Source organism: Passer montanus, unplaced genomic scaffold (genome assembly GCF_014805655.1).
Source record: "Passer montanus isolate IOZ18808 unplaced genomic scaffold, ASM1480565v1 scaffold114, whole genome shotgun sequence".
Classification (NCBI taxonomy): Eukaryota; Metazoa; Chordata; class Aves; order Passeriformes; family Passeridae; genus Passer; species Passer montanus.
The window spans coordinates 298,047-314,982 of NW_024358058.1; the positions used below are offsets into that span (position 1 = coordinate 298,047).

Consider the following 16,936-nt stretch of genomic DNA (forward strand, 5'->3'; position numbering starts at 1 on the left):
CATTGGGGCTGGGCCCTCCTTCCTCGCCCGGGATTGTAAGTGACCGGAGCCGCGGAGATGGTAGGCAGAGGCCCCGGGTCCTGGCCCTCGGCCCCCCCCCCAGCCCCAGATGAAGCGTGGGAACCGGAAGGTAGGCCGTGGGAACCGGAACCGAGGGAGGAAGGGGAGGGGCCAGGGATGGGGGCGGAGACGGATGGAGACTTTGTCTCTGCCTCCAGGGCGTGATATGCGGGAGGAGCCGATGCTGGCGTGGGAGGAGTCGTGGGAGGAGGGATGGGAGGAGCGATGGGAGGGGAGGCAAGGGAAGAAGAGGAGGAGTATAAAGAGGAATTGGAACCGCGGAAAGGGTTAAACCGAGAGACAAAAGGATTTCGGGAAAGAGACGGGCTCTTGGCGGGAACTGCCAGGTGGCGGCCGCCATTTTGTGATGTCTGAGCGCCATTTTGGGAAAATAAAGTGATCGAAGGGGAAGGAGGAGAAGGAGGGGAAATACTAAACCTAACAGACCTTTTAGAACTGGGAGTAGCTTGAACTGGGTATGGAGGGGGACAGGGAGACTCCCGGGGAGTCTGGCCAGGACTCCTCGGGCGGGGGGATCGGGATTCTCAAAGAGAGCCGGAGCGATGACATAAGCTCCGCGCGGTGCTGTCGCGTGCTGCTCTTTTCAAGATCCCGGACCTAGGGGTAGCGGGAGAGGGAGAAGGGGTATGGCAAGGGGTACAGGGAGCACTGGGGACTAAACTGAGGTCGGATGACTGCCTTCGCAATTCTCTCTGGGACTTCAAAACTCCCCTAATCTGAGAGGCCCAGAATGCAATCCTAGAAAGAGAGGCATCTCCCGCTCGAGCCAATCCTTCCAATTTTATGCAAACTTGTTCCCAAAAACGCCAATTGTTAATTTGGTCGGGAGAGACCTCCGGGAACTGCGCAGACAGCCATACGGCCAATTTCCGAATCTCCTTCTTTTTAACTTTTTCAAAACCACCGCTAAAAAGGATACCCTTAACTAAACTGTAATGCTTTTTCTGAACCGCCAAAAGGTGTGCACCCATATTTTAATTTTAAAGAAAAAGCGGTTCAAATCCACCAACCCTGGAAAATGAAAAACCGAAAACGAAAAGGGCAGACTCCCGGTGTTTCCCCACCGCCGGACTATGCCGGCAAGTTGCTGGCCAGCGAAAGAAAAAAGAGAACCCGGACGAAACCGGGGAGCCGGGCGAAACCGGCGTGTCGTACGAAACCGACGGAGTTAAAAATGTGGGGTGGAGGAAAGGAAAAAGGAGGGAACGCAGACTCACGGTCACCGGGGGGTCCAACAGAAATCCAGGGAGGATGGCTCCTGCGGTGGGACCGACTCCTGGGTGCGAGGAGCTGCCGGTCCCGGTCCCCGGGGAGCGCCACCCACCAAAGTGGGTCTGCTCACCCTAGGGTAGTTTAACGTCCAAGAGGAACAGTCCAGAAATCCAACAGGTTGCGCCCGTCGGCTCCGGGATCCTCAACCGTGGGGTCCGGCGATCTTCACGGACTTGCTTTGCCCCACGTTGGGCGCCAAACTGCAGCGGCGGCGGCTGGCCTCGAATGGTTTCGAGCATGTCCCGGCAAGCTGCGGCCAGCACCGCCGGCAGCACTGGGGGGCACTCTCTCGCCGGAGGGCTTCCTCGAGAGAGCGCCTAAGGCTTTCGCCTTTGGAACACGAGGATCCGCGGAGCTAGATGGAGGGATGAGGCTGCAACCCGCAGGAGGATGAAAAAGCAGGACCACGACGGCACGGGAAACAAGGGTCTTTATTCGGGAAGGGTCGTCGGTCGTGGACCAGGAACAGGTGCCCGGCAAGGGCTTATAACTTATATGCAACAACCAATCAAAATTTTTCAAAGGTGGGACGAACAAGTAACATACAACTCGGGTATCCAGTGGTGGGCAACTGGGGGTGGAGCCCTGGCCCCTGGCCCAATCACTCGATGCCCAGAGTGGAAGGTTCTGGATGGAAAGGTGTGGGCACCGAGTGACAGACAGATAACCAGGGAGGGGTTTGAAGAGATACAATAACTGAATAGGGAGGAGAAAGGGATAACAGGCAGGGCGATCAAGGAGAGAGAGGGAGAGAGAGAGGGTCTGGGTAGAACCATTAACACAAACAGGGGGGATAGGAATAAACCAACATAAAACAACACACCCCAACACTGCGGTTTCGAGGTCTTGTGATCTTGTCATCCTGTTGGATTTCTCAACCTAAAGAGAACGAAGGGATTTCCCCCCGCCTTTTTCTCTCCCCAGTTTACTCTGTTCCATATATATTTTATATATACACTGGTCCTGATGGAGGGTTTAATCCAGAGTTTTTATTCTGGGCTGCATGGCCTCTGAATGTAGCAACAGCTCCAAGGACTCCCCAAGTGTGTGGCTTGCTTCCCTTTTACCCAGGGGAGGCAGGGAGGGGGGAAACCCAAGGACCACCAGCCAGGTACGGGGGGAGGAGATCTTAGGGAAAAAAGCACCTGGATGCTCCAATGCCCCCCAGGGGGTGGAGAGCATCCTTTGAATCTGCCCGTCACTCGATGCTTCTCTGGAATTTCTGGGTTGATAGACCATGCCCAGCAGGAGTCAGGGTGAGGGAAAGGAGAGGTGATTGACACACCACCTTGGGAAGGAAACTTCAGGGAGAAACCAGGGAAACTGAGACACACTGTTATGAATAGAAAGTTGTATTTTTTTTTGAGTTTCAGAGTTAGAAACAAGTCAGACCAGTCAGATGTCTTTGGTTTCGCTGCCGGAGAGGGGCTCCTTAATTACCCGTTAATGGCCGGTGATTAACCATTGTTCCCCTGATGCTGGCCGCTTGCCAGGGACAGACATGGGGACAGACCCAGAATAGGAGTGACATCAGAGCCAGTATGCAGATGAGAAATGCATTGTGCCCCGAATTTTTACATTTTTTACAAGAAAAACCCCTAAAATCACGAGCCAACAAGTAACCTAAGTGACGTCTAAGGATGGGAGCATTGTCCCGTACCTGCTTAGACCCTTTTTGCTTCTCACGCTAACCTGAAAAGATACTGATTAAAGAGACGCCCCGGAGTGTTAGACAAACAAGCCAGGAATCTGCTACTCTCCCGTGAGGACGGAATCCCCAGCTCTGCCTGCAGACCAGCGGACACAGCTGCATCACCCTCCTTCTCCGTGCCACGCCTGGGAGCAGCGGTGGCGTGGGCGCAACCTGTCGATTTCTCCCCACCTGAGCTGATTAATGCCCTTAATAAAGGCATTAAAAAAGGAGAAAGATCTCCTGCCCATTTATTTCAACACCATGACAACACACTGCAACACACAATTTTGTTGCAAATTTGATCCTTTCCTGCACTTGGTTCTGGTGTCTTCCAGCAGCAAACTCACTTGCATAGAAGAGGTCAGTTGGTCAAGTTCTCTTGAACATGTCTTGGAAGCAATCTGTCTTTGACATTCACTTATGTCAAATACTGTACTCTTTGGTGTGTAAAGGGGCCACAACAAACCAGCTAAGACTCTTCCATTATGAGCAAAATGCCAGAACATTCCACCTTAGGCCATACTACCTCAGCCGTCCATTAAGAGCCTGTGGCCAGACCATGCCTAGAAGGCCACATTCTCCCACAGCCCACAGTTCACACTGGGGAAGGGTGGCAGTGGCTGCTGCCGGGTCAGGGGTCTGCACCCATCACAGAAACAGGTAACACAATTGTTGGTGGCTTGGCACCAGGTTAGTGGTTGACACCGTGACATGGTGTGTTGGGGCTGGGGGCCTCTTGCACTCCATCACCTTTTGTCCCGCTGGGATCTGGAGCAAGCCCTGGACAACCTTGTGGAGAAGGAGGTGAGGAGGTGGGAGCTGGAAGCATTTTGGGTTGCGTTGGAGGAAGGGTGGTGCTGGACCCAAGAGCAGCACTGCTGCTCCACTGCAACCCTGCAGCTGATTCAAGCCTGGCTGATTGAATTGAATGATCAGTATGAAAAGCTAAATTAAAGCAGTCGGCAGCTGTTTCAGGAATTGGAATGGTTGTAAAGAGAAAGATCCAGCTCTGTCATTTCCAGGCTGCAGCAGGCTAATCTGGAAACAGGCAAGGAATCTGTCCTCCTGGAGGCTGTGAGAAAGCAACTGGCAGAGCTTTGAGCATTTGTAGCTTAATAGAACTATGATCCTCTTGATGGTCCCAATGAGTGGCCTGAACTAGAGCTTTCTCTCATTTCTGGACAATATATTTACATCTTTGGAGACACAGATGAAGATGGTTGGTATGTAGGAGACCTGCATGATAGCACAAGAGGATCTGTCCTGTCCAGTCTTGTTGAAGAAGTTGGAGTGATGGGCACCTGATGGCACCACATCTGATGGAGACCAACTGATGGTCTCTGCAGAGGTTAATGATGAGAGGATGCGGAGGATGTCCAGTCTTCTTATATCATCCTGTTAAATGTTTTCTTAATGATCTGTGTCATCTCCCTGTCCTGTGTATATGTGAATGGAAAGGACAAGATGCATTCTGGGCAGGGGTATCAGAGAGCAGATTGTGGCAGTATTCAGGGAATCCATACATGTGTGTGCTTGTGACTGTAGGATGTCATGTATGTACCTACACTAGTGACCTCCCCTCTCTGCCAGCCCAGGACAAGGCACCAGGCTGGCTTCCAGCAGCTAGGCAGATCTGTACTGTCCTGAACTACAGCAGCACAGCAGGAGAGGTCCTGAGCTGGAGTGGCTGGAAGTTGTGGCTAGTCTTGACATCCCTCAAAACTCTGGGTCTCTGGGTTGCATGAGGGAAACTGAATCCTGCTTCATCCCCGGGGCTTCCAGCTGGGTATGAGATGCACTGCTTCAGCTGAGTCCCTGCCCTGCACAGGATTCAAGCAACACCTCCCTGTCACTGCCTGTGTGTCCTTGTTTTGTTATGGGTCAAGGATACCAGAGACCAGAGGGAAACATTTACACCATTTACAGACATCCACCTCTGATAGAACAAACCTGCTTTCAGAATCAGTCTGTCTCCTCTCTTTAGATGATTGGGGATTATTTCAGTCAGCTAAAAGATGATTTATTGAGGGTGACTCTGCTGCCCTTTTCCCACATTTCTTCACTTCACTAGGAGCTGTCAAACCTGGAGCCCTGGGACATCGCCAGGGAGGCCAAAAGGGGCACAGAATGTGGGCTGGCAGGGTGTGAGTCTAGGTGTGTTCTCAGAGTACCCAGGGCTGTCCTTCTGAGCAGGATCTGTGTGCCAGGGCAGGAACTCTGCTGCCTGCCAGGGTCAGCGCTCAGCCATGCCAGGGAGCTTCCCAGAGCTCTTTGGGGAGAAGCTGGGGGTGGAAGGAACCGCACTGGGAAGGACAGAGTCCTGTTTCTCTTGAGAGGGTGCTTCATGGGCCAGGGCTGTTCATAGCTCCACATCATCCTCAGGATATTTCTGATGGCAGTTTTGAAGAAGAATATTAAAGGGGAAGAAGAAGAAGAATTTTGAAGAAGAATATCAAAGCAGGGGTTGAATGAAAGGGAAGGAGTCTGTACATTGTATTTTCTCCTCTTGGTTCCCTGAGTCAGCAGACTGCATTTTGGAGAAGGCACCGAGACCTCGGTTCTCATTAGGACTTGGCTGCACTGCTCCTGAGGCCCTGCACACACCTCTGTCTTTGGCAGTGTGCTACTGCCAGGAGGTCTTTGCAGGGCAGTGCTAGCACTCAGCAGGTGGGAAGGGGTCTGTGGACACTGACAGGGAGGAGCTGTAGGAACCAGAGACAGCTCCTGGCAGGGACATCTCCAGGCAGGGAGGGAGAGGAAAGGGTCACCTGAAATGCCTTGGGAAAGGCGATTCAGTCTCCTCCCTGCCATCCCCTGCAGTGCAGATGCCTTAGCCAGAATAAGGTTACCTGACAGGAGAGACACCATGATCAGGCAGGGGATATTCTCAGGGCAAGCCTCACCTCCTACACTAATTTTTCTTTGCCTAAAGAATTGAAAGACATTGAGCACTGGCACAGTGTAGCAGCATGGGGTTAGATGGTGGTTGCTGCTACATATACTTATTTCCCAATAAGCATCTCTTGTGGAAAAGCCGCTTGGGTAAGCATTCAGAAAAAGCAGTCAAGTCCACACACACCACACTCACCACAGCTAGCTCAGTGAGGAGAGGCAGAAGGGCCTTTTGTATGGTCAGTTCCACTGAGGTTTATTACAGCACGCCAAAGGGGAGCCAGAGACAAAAGTCAGGACTGTGTGCTCTGCACAAGGTTAAGTAGGGGAGGGTACAGGGGCTGCACAAAGGGCAGGGCAAAGGGCTTTGGCTTTCAGGGAAGATGGGGCTGGCCAGCAGGGATACTATGACCAAGGAGGAAACAGGGAAAGGAGAAACCAGGGGAAGTTGGGACACATGGGGGAAGGAGCTGGGATGGATCTGTGTTAAGCAAGAGTCCATGAGGAAGTCCTTTCCCTCTGCCCCGGTGGGGTAAACTCTATGGTATGTCTCTCCAAGACAATGCTCTGGGGATTTCCCTGAGGGGGAAAAATTCAGAGGATTTCACAGCACAGGTTGCTGAGGGCAGTGGTCAAGTCACCATCCCTGGAGGGATTTAAAAGATGCGCAGAAATGCCACTTGGGGATGTGGTTTAGTGATGGTCTGGACAGTGCTGGGTTAACAGTTGGACTTGTGGCATTGGTGATCTTAAAGGTACTTCCTAATTTAAACAATTCTTTGCTTCTAAGCCCCTTGGTCTGTTCTCCCACCCACCAAAGTTGCTGCTGTTGAGGCCATTGGTACAAGGATGAGGTGTCTCCTCAGCAGCCCAACCTCTGATGAGGAGATACTCCCTTGTGCCCATATATCTTCCCTGACCTGCCTCCACTGGCAGCAGCATTGGGGTATTTGTCTATGTTTCCCTTCTTTGTCATCATCTCATCTGCGGTCTCCTGGTGCTGCAAAAAGTGAGGCTGCAATGAGGTGAACCACCCTTCATGGAACCCAGAAGGTCCTTTGTAAGACTCCTTTCTCCAGGTTGAGCCCCTCGTGATTTCTCAGCTGCTTCTCATCAGACTTGTGCTCCAGCCCCTTCCCCAGCTCTGGAATGCTCCAGCCCCTCAATGTCCTTCTTGTCATGAGGGGCCCAAAACTGACTCCAGGATCTGAGGCCTCAGCAGTGCCCAGCACAGGGGGACAGTCACTGTCTGACTCTTGTTGGCCATGATAACCAGTCTCTAAATGCTTACTCATAAACTCTTGCCTTGGTCTTCATCCATCCCTGGGCACAGCTCGATCCATTCTAGTCCCTCTCTCATGTAAAGAGCAGCTCCAGCCCCTTGCCTTGCTGACCCGTCTTTCTTAGTGTGTAGCCATCCACACCAGCATTCCAGTCATGCCAACCATCCCACCACATCTCTGTAACTGCAGTGGGACCATGGCCCTGTGACCACACACAGCTCCCTAATCCTTCCCAGGCTGTGTGCTTGGTCTGCAGGCAGTTCAGGGGTAATGGAGCAAGCAACCTTCCCAGGAGGGGTCCAAGAGGATACACAACAGCCACGCATGCCCCTGGGATGGTTGGTCTTCTGCTCTCATCTTGGGAGGCCACAAAGGAGCATTTGCCACTGCTCTGGGGGTCCTGGCTCATTCCTTGGCGTGATGGTGGAAGTGGCCCCAAGTCCTTCAGTTTAAAGCCCAGCTGTCCAAGGTGTCAGGCCTGCAGTCACATTCCCTGACCTCTTTTAGACATGTGGATCCCATCCCTCCCTAAGAGGTTGTAGTCATCAAAGAACGTCCTGTTATCACAAAAGTCAAACCCCCATGATGGCACCAGCCACAAAGCCAGAAATTGATTTGCATTACACATCTATTCCTGGCTGTCCCCTTTCCTCTGTTATAAATGAATACTCCAATTTAATAATTAAGGAAATTTATTAAATAATCAAAGTATAAATTTGCCCTGTTCAAGCAATTCAACTCTGAGCCAGGCGATCAGGGTCAGGGAGACTCAGGATTTGGCCTCTCTTGCACCAAAGTCCCCGTGGGTCTCCAAAGATCATTTCTAAGGGGTCCATTTTATACAGTCTTTCGGGCTCTGGAAGAGGCTCTTCTTTAGCATATTATCACATTTCCTGCAACCGGTGGATAATTGCTGGAATCCTGTCAGGTGAAAACTTTCCGAGATAAACTTCTGATGATGCCTGTCAGAATGCCTCCTGCTGGGGTCTTGTCAGACAAGAGAAATCCCTTGGAATATACATCTCTGGAGACAGTCGCCTTCCTGGTGTTTGAATCTTTATCACTTAATTTATTACTGCTTGTTGCCACCATTGGTTTTAGTACACAAAATGCTGTGGTTTTAAATTTCATTTGGCACTAATTATTTTATACCATATATTACACTTCTAATGGGTGAAATGAAGGAAGAGATTACTTGGGCACCAATATTTTTCACTTGGGCCCCCAGGGCTTTGTAATCTTTCTTGATTTTGCCCAGGTTCTGGCTTGTGTGTCATTCGTGCCACATGGAAAAGCAGCAGTGGAGAGCAGTCTGTGCTCTTGAGAGGTTGTGGCACCCTCTCAACTATATCTCAGACCTCAGCTGCCAGAAGGTAGGTTACCCCACATGGCTCTCTGCTGAAGGCCTCACGGTCCCTTAACAGAGAGATCCACTGTGAGACTCATAATTTCTTTTACAGTGTCCCCTCTGTGCTTCTGGTACAGTTTCTCCTTGCAGACTTGCTCAAGGGTGTCTAGAGCTGCTAAAGTGCTACTTCTAGGTCTGGTGTGGTGCTGGAGTGTAAGGATGTGCCCCCTGTTGACGGAGGGACAAAACTATCCTTTGTCCCCTTGAAATGGAAATAAGCCCAGAAGTTTCTCTCCTCAATTAGGTTGAAAAAGGCATCTCATAGGCTTGGGGGACTCCACCTCAAACTTAAGGATAGCCAACTGGACAGGAGCCAAAAAGTCCCGCCTGGACAATTTACTAGAAAAAGAAGAGAACAAAGAAACAAATGGCTTTTGTGAGGTGTTTTACCAGGGGCAGGAGGGCCTCTTGCACCTGGATCAGTTTTCTCTGTAAAGTTGTTATTTTGCCTTTTATTAAAACCTTTTTGTTTCCAACACTGCAACAGAAGCCATCTTGCTGATTTTATGCCTTTTAACATAGCTGAGCTGTCTCAGGTGTGAAATAGACCTCTAAGAGTTTATGAGACCTGGCTCGAGGAGCTCCTGTTTCACTGGAGGGCAGAGACTGAAGCACAGTCCTGCTTCTGTGGGTCACCGGCTCTGAGGTGCCTCGTTCTCAGTGCCTGCCAGAGGAACATGGTTCTGAAGCCACCTGTCCACATCCATCTCAGGTCCTCTAATACTGTTTCCTGCTTGTGGCATAACAGATCATCAAACCTGTGCACCCCTTATGAAGGTATTTACCTTTTCTCCAGGAGAAAGGTCTGGCACTTGTTGCAACTCACCACCTGTACTGAAGTCTCCTTCCTTACCAGTTGTATCTGGGTGAAGCCTTCCCTGCTGGACACCAGTTGTTTGGACTACCTGATGTAAAATCATGTCTGAGAAAGAACACACTGCTCTCCTCCCTTTGCAGGGAGAGCTTCCCTTACAGCAAATTAATCTGGAGTTAGCCATCTCACAGTGTGGGATATCACCAGGTCACAGGTGAATTCATCCCCAGGGTTTGTGCTGCTGGCAGGTGTGGGGACAAGCAGAGCCATGGACCTGTGTGACAGATGAAGGCAAGAGACACAAGCTAGGTGCAAGTGAATTTACTTCATTTGCCAAGCTCACCAAATTTATATCCTTAGCCCAAAAGCTATTTTTAACTGCAAGCTTAAAACTAATCACAGTTCAACAATAAATCTAATCTCTTGACATCTTCCATTATTCTTTCCAGAGTCACAAGTCAGTAGAGCAGAAAAACTGTTTTCAGATTTCTTCATGTTCTGGTTGAAGTGGTTTCTTGTTCAGCTGGTGTAGTTTGTTCAAACACATGATGTTGCTGCCACTGTTGTTTCTGTAACCCTTTCCTTAGCCCAACAGACCTGCCCCACTGACATGACTTCATTGGCTCCAGCAGGATGCAGTGAGCCATTTTCTCCTAAGAGCCTGCAAATCCCACAGGCTGAAAGGAGCAGGAAACATTGCTCAGAGACAATGATGCTGACACACATAACATATAAATGGCACCAAAGTAATTTCATTGTGTAGATTTTAAAAAAAAAATCCCTGTTCCTGGAATATCTTTTCAGTAGAAGTTGTATTCAACAGAACAAGGAGAGTTGACAACGAGTTGCAACTGGAGAAATTCTGACCAAAGACAAAGGGTTGGTTCAGACCCTTGAGGGAGATGCAGCATTGGACAGAGGTCCAGAGACATAACAAGATCTCTGCCCTGGGAAACCCTACACAACTCAGCTGAACAAGGTCCAGAGACACCAAAGGCAGCCCTCAGGTTAGCCCAGCTCTGAGCAGCTGGTTGCCACAGAAACCTCCACAGGTTCCTTCTAAACTCAATCCTTCTGTGAGTATGAACTCCCAAGTTCTCCTAGAAAAGCCTTATCTCACTCCCTCGCATTCATCACAGTCATATTTTGAGAGGTCCCAGGACCCAGATAGAGCCAAAAGTGGAATTTTTTTCTCTCAGACAATTCTAATGGAAATGCAAAGATGGAAATACCCTCACCAACACTGAAAAACACCATCCATCCCTCTTTATAATCCAGACAGATCCAGATCTGTTTGGGGGTACTGATTTCAGGAATGAGAGTGCAATCAGGAGAGGTGAGAGATAGGAAGTAGCCTGGCAACAGCCCCACTGCCCAGCTGCCTTTCTCTGGCTTAAATTCAAGCCAGAGAATATAATTCTTCTTTTTTACATCTTCTCTAGAGACCCCCCACCATGGCCCATCCTCCTGCATCCATCACCTTCACCTTCCAGTACTGTCTCCCTGAAGGTGAAGCCATCACAGCCCAGCAGCAGCAGCATGGGTTAAATCTCAGGGATGTCCTGTTGTGTGTCCTCATTTCACACTTTTGCCATCATCAGACAGAACAAGGTCCCAGTGGGCTGTGTCTGGATCCAGAACCATATTCACTGCAGGTGAGATGGAACCAACACACCAGGGCAGAGCTCACCCCAGGGGAGCTCTTGGCTGGGGCTGCCTGAGGAAGAAGCAGGGTGGGAGAGGGAGCTGGCAGACTGGGCAGGGGAAGGTGCATATCCTGGGCTGCAAAATGTGGGCGGAGGTGTGTATTCTATTATCATCAGTTAGAGGAGGGGCAGTTATCTTCTGTTAATTGGGCAGCTTTCTTTATCTCTTCCACAACCAATCCTCCCTCCAGGGAGATATCTTCTGTTAATGGGCCATTGAGTCTCACTGATAAAATTACATTATTCAATGGTGAGATGCACCACCCATAGGGAGGAGCCAAGCATTCCTACCTGGTTATAATCAGAGATTTGGAGCATCACAGCCGGCCTTTTCCCACTGGATTCTCAGAGGAAGACCAGGCCCATCTACACCCCCACTGGATCTTCAGAGGAAAGCTCCACCCTTCTACAGGATCACTGCTTCAACAGAACCACACCTGTCACTGCAGGAGGACTGCAGCCACCACACTTTCTGTGGTTCTGCAATGATTGCCCTTAAAATTACAAAACTGATTCATTCAAATTAATTGCATTATATGTATCCAACCATTTCCATTCCAAATGTCCCCATTTGGAGATACAGAGATACAACCCATGAATTTTTCCATTTGAAGATTTCTTCAATTTCTGGAAAATGGTAAGTAAAACTTACTTTTTTTTATTTTTTTTTTCTGACGCTTTCCCATGAAGAAAAGAAATAAATGCAAATAATTTTAAAAATCCTCCCTTCCACCAAGCACTGATTAACCCCCAGCAGGTTACAATCACCCTCATGGCAGAAGGGCTGCGGGGTCTGGATGTGCCCCAAAGCATGTGCTGCTTGCAGTGCATTTTGGTGTATGCTTAGTCCAGTTCACCATTGCATCTCTGCTCTGATGTATTTCCAGCCCCAAATCAATCATTGTTGTGTTGCATTAAGTAGTTTATTTAGTTATTATTTTGCACTGGGTGATTGGAATTTTGAACTGAGTAGTTTTTATATTGCACTAAGTGGTTTGTTTGTATGACACAGTTTGTTTCATTCTCCCCTCTCCTCCAAAGCCCCGTGGTGGTGCTCTTAGCCCAGGTTACTTCCTCCCCTTCCCTCTCCATCAGTTGTATCCCATTGGCTGTGGCCCCTCTCCTGAGGAAGGGCATTCTCCCGCGGAGAGACTTCCCGGGGAGAGTGCTTAAGGCAGGATGCCTTCAGGAGATCGAGAATCTCCGGAGCTGTTTGGAGAGGAGTCGGGCTGCGTCTCACAGGAGAAAGACAGGACCGCGCTGACAGGGAAAAGGGAGGTGTTTTATTGAAGGTGCATCGTGCGCGGACAAAAATGCATACCCAGCAGGGCTTTATAAACAGAATACACTGACCAATCTAAATTTTTGAGAGGAGGGAATAACGCGTAACAAACATCTCGGATCTCCAGTGGGAATAACCTGGGGGTTGAACCCTGACCCTCCTCCAAAGCCCCGTGGTGGTGCTCTTAGCCCAGGTTACTTCCTCCCCTTCCCTCTCCATCAGTTGTATCCCATTGGCTGTGGCCCCTCTCCTGTGCCCCCCTTCCGCTGGGTTTAAATTTTCCTGCCATGAGCCATTCTTTCTCTTTCTTCTCCTGGACAGCTCCATCCCAGGCTCTCCTTCTTTTCCTGGATGCCATTACCTCCCTCCCAGACTCTCTCTTTCCCCTGGAGGCATTCCACAATAAAGGTGTGGGATGTTCTTTCCAAGAAGAAGAGTGTGTCTCGTCTTTTGCTTTTGTCCTTGTTGGTGAAGCCGGAGTCCAGAGCTAGCCAAACTGGACTCCCACGAGGCTCTCAATCCAACAAATCATCCAGTGAAAAAGGAGCTTTCCTGTGACACAAGGGAAAATAAAAATACATTCAGTGTCTGCAGGTGCTAAATTGAGACACAAGGATTTCTTTCTCATACAAAACCAGTAGGACAGGATTTCACAGTGAAGGAGACTAGGGGCATGGGTTGGTTTTCCCTTTTTCATTTAGTTCCAGCGTTTATTTCAGATGGGGGTCTGCAGAAACTCTGCCACACTGCAGGCTGATCCTTTTCCCCCCAACCTGCGCTTCCCGATGGAAGGGATGGATTTAGGAGCACAGATGCACAAACCTTATCAAAATCACAGCTGTTTGGACACGGAAATGGAATGGAGATGGCCATGTGCTGAGCACGGCGCTGGGGCCATGCCCTGGGCTCGGCCCACCTGGTACCGATACCAAGGGGCTGAGCCCTGCTCTGGGCTGAGTGGGACATGCTGCAGCAACAGGAGAGCTCCTGGGTCACGCCTCTGCTCAGGATCATGCTGCTCTCCACCACAGAGCCCATTCTCATCCAGGGTAGTGAGATGGGAGCTGCCACCCACGGAATCCTGCCACAGCACTGGAGGCCGTGGGCACCAGCTGGCTGAGCTGCAAGACACCGGATCCCTCAGCCTCACAGTGCTCCAGTGCGATGTACAGGGCAGAGCCACGGGCTCTGGGAACAGAGGGACCCTGGGTGAGCCTGTGGGGTGCTGGATATTGGGGCATGTGGTGGTTTGGCTGTTTATCTTCCTGACAATGACAAACTTTGACACAGGCAAATCTAAGAGTTTTTTCAGACAAGTGTCACCTGGAGTCAGGAAATTTCTTGCAATCTCATTTGCATAACATAGAGATCTGCTCTGGTGGCCAGTTCTGCAGCAAAATAATCCACAGGCCTGGGTATTAAAACATAAATGCACAAACTACAACATCCTTCCTTTATTACCCAAAGCCTAATTTTTTTCTTACACCTTCTTATATGAAGAAAACAATAGCAAGAACACTTCTGAAGGAGGAAGAATATCTCCTTATGGCCACTTGGTGGGTAATTTCACCTCTCTGAGATAACCTTGGTATTTTCAAACATGGGACTTAAGAAAACCCTATTTGCAAAGCAGCCACCTCAAACTGCTTCTGGGCAGCAGGACAGGGAAAAAGCACACTGGCTGCAAGCAAGTACATTAGAAGTACCAGGGACATGAACTACAGACCTGTCACCTTGAACTCTACCACTAACCTTGACATAATCTAAGCCATGTTGAACAAAACATGTGTAATTCCCTCTGTCAGAGAGTTGGACATGGAAAATTTTCAAGTGTGTGCTGCCCTGGGCAGGGCCATCCTTCAGCAGCTCAGTGTGCCCTTGGTATTGAAGCATCTGCTCCCCATACTGGTCCTGTCCCCCTCTGTAGTGATGCACAAAGGGTGAGAGCTGCTCCCAAAACCAGGTCACCTCCGTGTCCTGTGTGTGCTGTTCTGGGGAGGAGCTGCAGGGCAGCATGACGTTCCTGCCCTTGGCCAGGTGATGGGGTTGGGCTGTCCCCTCACCCTGAGCAGAGCTCAGAGAAACACCTGGAGGAAGAGAGAGCCGTGAGTTTGCTGTGGCACCTGAGCTCAGGCACAGCAGGTGCTGCTTGGCGCTGTTCGTGTGCTGCCAGGCCAGCTGTTGGGGTGGTTTATGATACTTTATTCCCTAACAGTCTGCTTTATGCCCAGAATGTCTGTGGTATCTTTAACAGGAGCCAGGGGGCAGGGCCAGAGCCTGGGAGCCCCAGGCACGGGCTCTGTTCAATCTCTTTCTCTCTGGCTTGGTCGGCAGCTCCAGGGACTGCTACTTGATTGCTTTTGCTGGATTAATTTTCACCAATTTAGGCAAGAAGCTTCTGGGTTGTTTGTTTTGTTTTGGTTTGGTTTGATTTGGTTTTGTTTTGTGGTTTGTTTGTATTTGGTTTTGGTTTTTTCTTCCCCTGGCCTGGAGGCTTTTCACCAGCAAATAATTTCGGAGGCTTTTTGGTTGTTTTTTTCCTTGAACTGTTTTGATTTGTTTTTTTCTTTGGCCCAAGGAGACTGCAGGAGCAGCCTTGGTCAGTCCAAACGGCAGAAAGACCAGCAAAAGAAGGGACATTAAAGTCCACCAACTTCACCTGCTGTGAGGAGAAGACCCATGCCAGAAATCCAACAGGTTCCCAGGCTACTTCAGAAACTCTTTTCTCCCCCCATTCCCAGAGACAAATAAGGGCAGCTGCCATCTTTTTACCTCTCAGCAAGGTGGGGATGGGGTGAAAGGTTCAATTTTCTTTTTTTTCCTGTGCTTTGCAGTTATCTTGCTTTGTTAATAAACAGTTTTACATTTTTTTTTATTTTCTTCCCTTGATAGCCATTTCTCTCATTGGCGGAAGAAAAAAGAGTTATTTAAGCCCTTTCCCTCTAGAGGAAATGCTCATTCCAGGGTGTTTCCTCCTGCAATTTGTCTCCAAAACTGAGATACCAGGTCATCGTGCTGGCAGCATCCCCATGCCAGGCACAAGAGGTACTGAGGGGAGCTGGGAGAGGGACTGTCCCAGATTGCAAGGCAAGATGTATTCTATTTGCCATCTGTTAGAGGTGTGGCAGTTATCTTCTGTTAAGTGGGCAGTTTATCTCTTCCATACCCACTCCTCCCTCCTCAGAGACATCTGCTGATAACAGGCATGTCCCTGCATGGCTGATAAGAACTAGAGCATCCCACTGGGAGATGCTCCACCCAGAGGGAGGAGCCAAGCATTCCTACCTGGATATAATCTGAGATCCTGGGACAGCAATACAGCTTCTCCGCTGGATTTCCCAGAGGAACAGCTGCCTATTCCACTGGATCTTCAGAGGAAGACTACACCCTTTTCTACAGGATCCCTGCTCCAACAGAACCACACCTGACACTCCAGAGGGACTGCACCCACCATTCCAATTGGACTGCTGCCAGCAGCCTGACCAACAGGGTGTCAAGCTGTGTTCTGACTGTCAGTGTTGTTTTGGTTTACTGCATTGTTTTTTTTATATTTTTATTTTCTTCCCTATTAAAGAACTGTTATTCCTGCTTCCACATTTTTGCCTGAGAGACCCTTAATTTCAAATTTATAACAATTGGGAGGGAAGGGGGTTACATTTTCCATTTCAGGGGAGGCTCCCGCCTTCCTTAGCAGACACCTGTCTTTCCAAACTGAGACAGGGACCCTGCCCTGCAGCATGGGCACTGGGCTGGGGCCAGGCCACCACCCTCCCCACTTCCCTGGCCTGTGCTGCCGGGAGAGTTCTACAAAGCCCTGGTTCTCAAGGGCACAAGTGGTGCCCATGCAGCTCAGGGCAGGCAGAAAGCAGGACAAGGAATGATGGAAGTGGCTGGAAGGTTTCTGGGAGGTTGGCTGGGTCAAGTGACAACTTGGCTACAAATAAAATTCAAATATCCTTATCTCTTCTCATCTTTACAAACATCTATTAAAAAAGTAGAAACATCTCAGGTACTCTTGGCATCTTTGAAAATTTAAAAGAAAAAGGCTTATCATAAACTGGCCACTTAGTTCACTGAGAAAGTGGTTCTGGTTGAAGGGAAACAAAAGCAAACTAACACTTTTGACAAGATCACTTTTGAGTTAAGTACTCTGCTGCATCCTTTGCCAGGGCTGCCTTGAAGAAGATGCTTCAGATCAGCAACATAAGAGCCCAGTCTAAATTTGTTGTTGCTGGCTTTTTTCCATTATTGATCTGGTTTTCCAAAGGGTCCAACACAATCTGGACACTGTAATAAACAGGAACGTGCAGGAAAGAAGAAAACCAGGGAGGGACAGGGCAGCAAATTATAATCAATCCTTCAGCATCATCTAATCCTCACCCAGGTTCAGTGAGGTTGTTCCACTGCCTGTGCTGCCATGGCTGGAGGGATGCACCAAGATCCAGAGGGATGCTGGTGCTCCCAGAAATGGAGAAGGTTTATGGAAAGGGCTGACCCTGCTCTGA

At 49.6% G+C, this 16,936-nt stretch overlaps 1 pseudogene; it reads right to left on the reverse strand.

Annotated features, from left to right (window-relative positions):
* Positions 1–7,979: 7,979 nt before the first annotated feature.
* On the reverse strand, positions 7,980–15,621 carry LOC120496364 (annotated as a pseudogene).
* Positions 15,622–16,936: the final 1,315 nt, after the last annotated feature.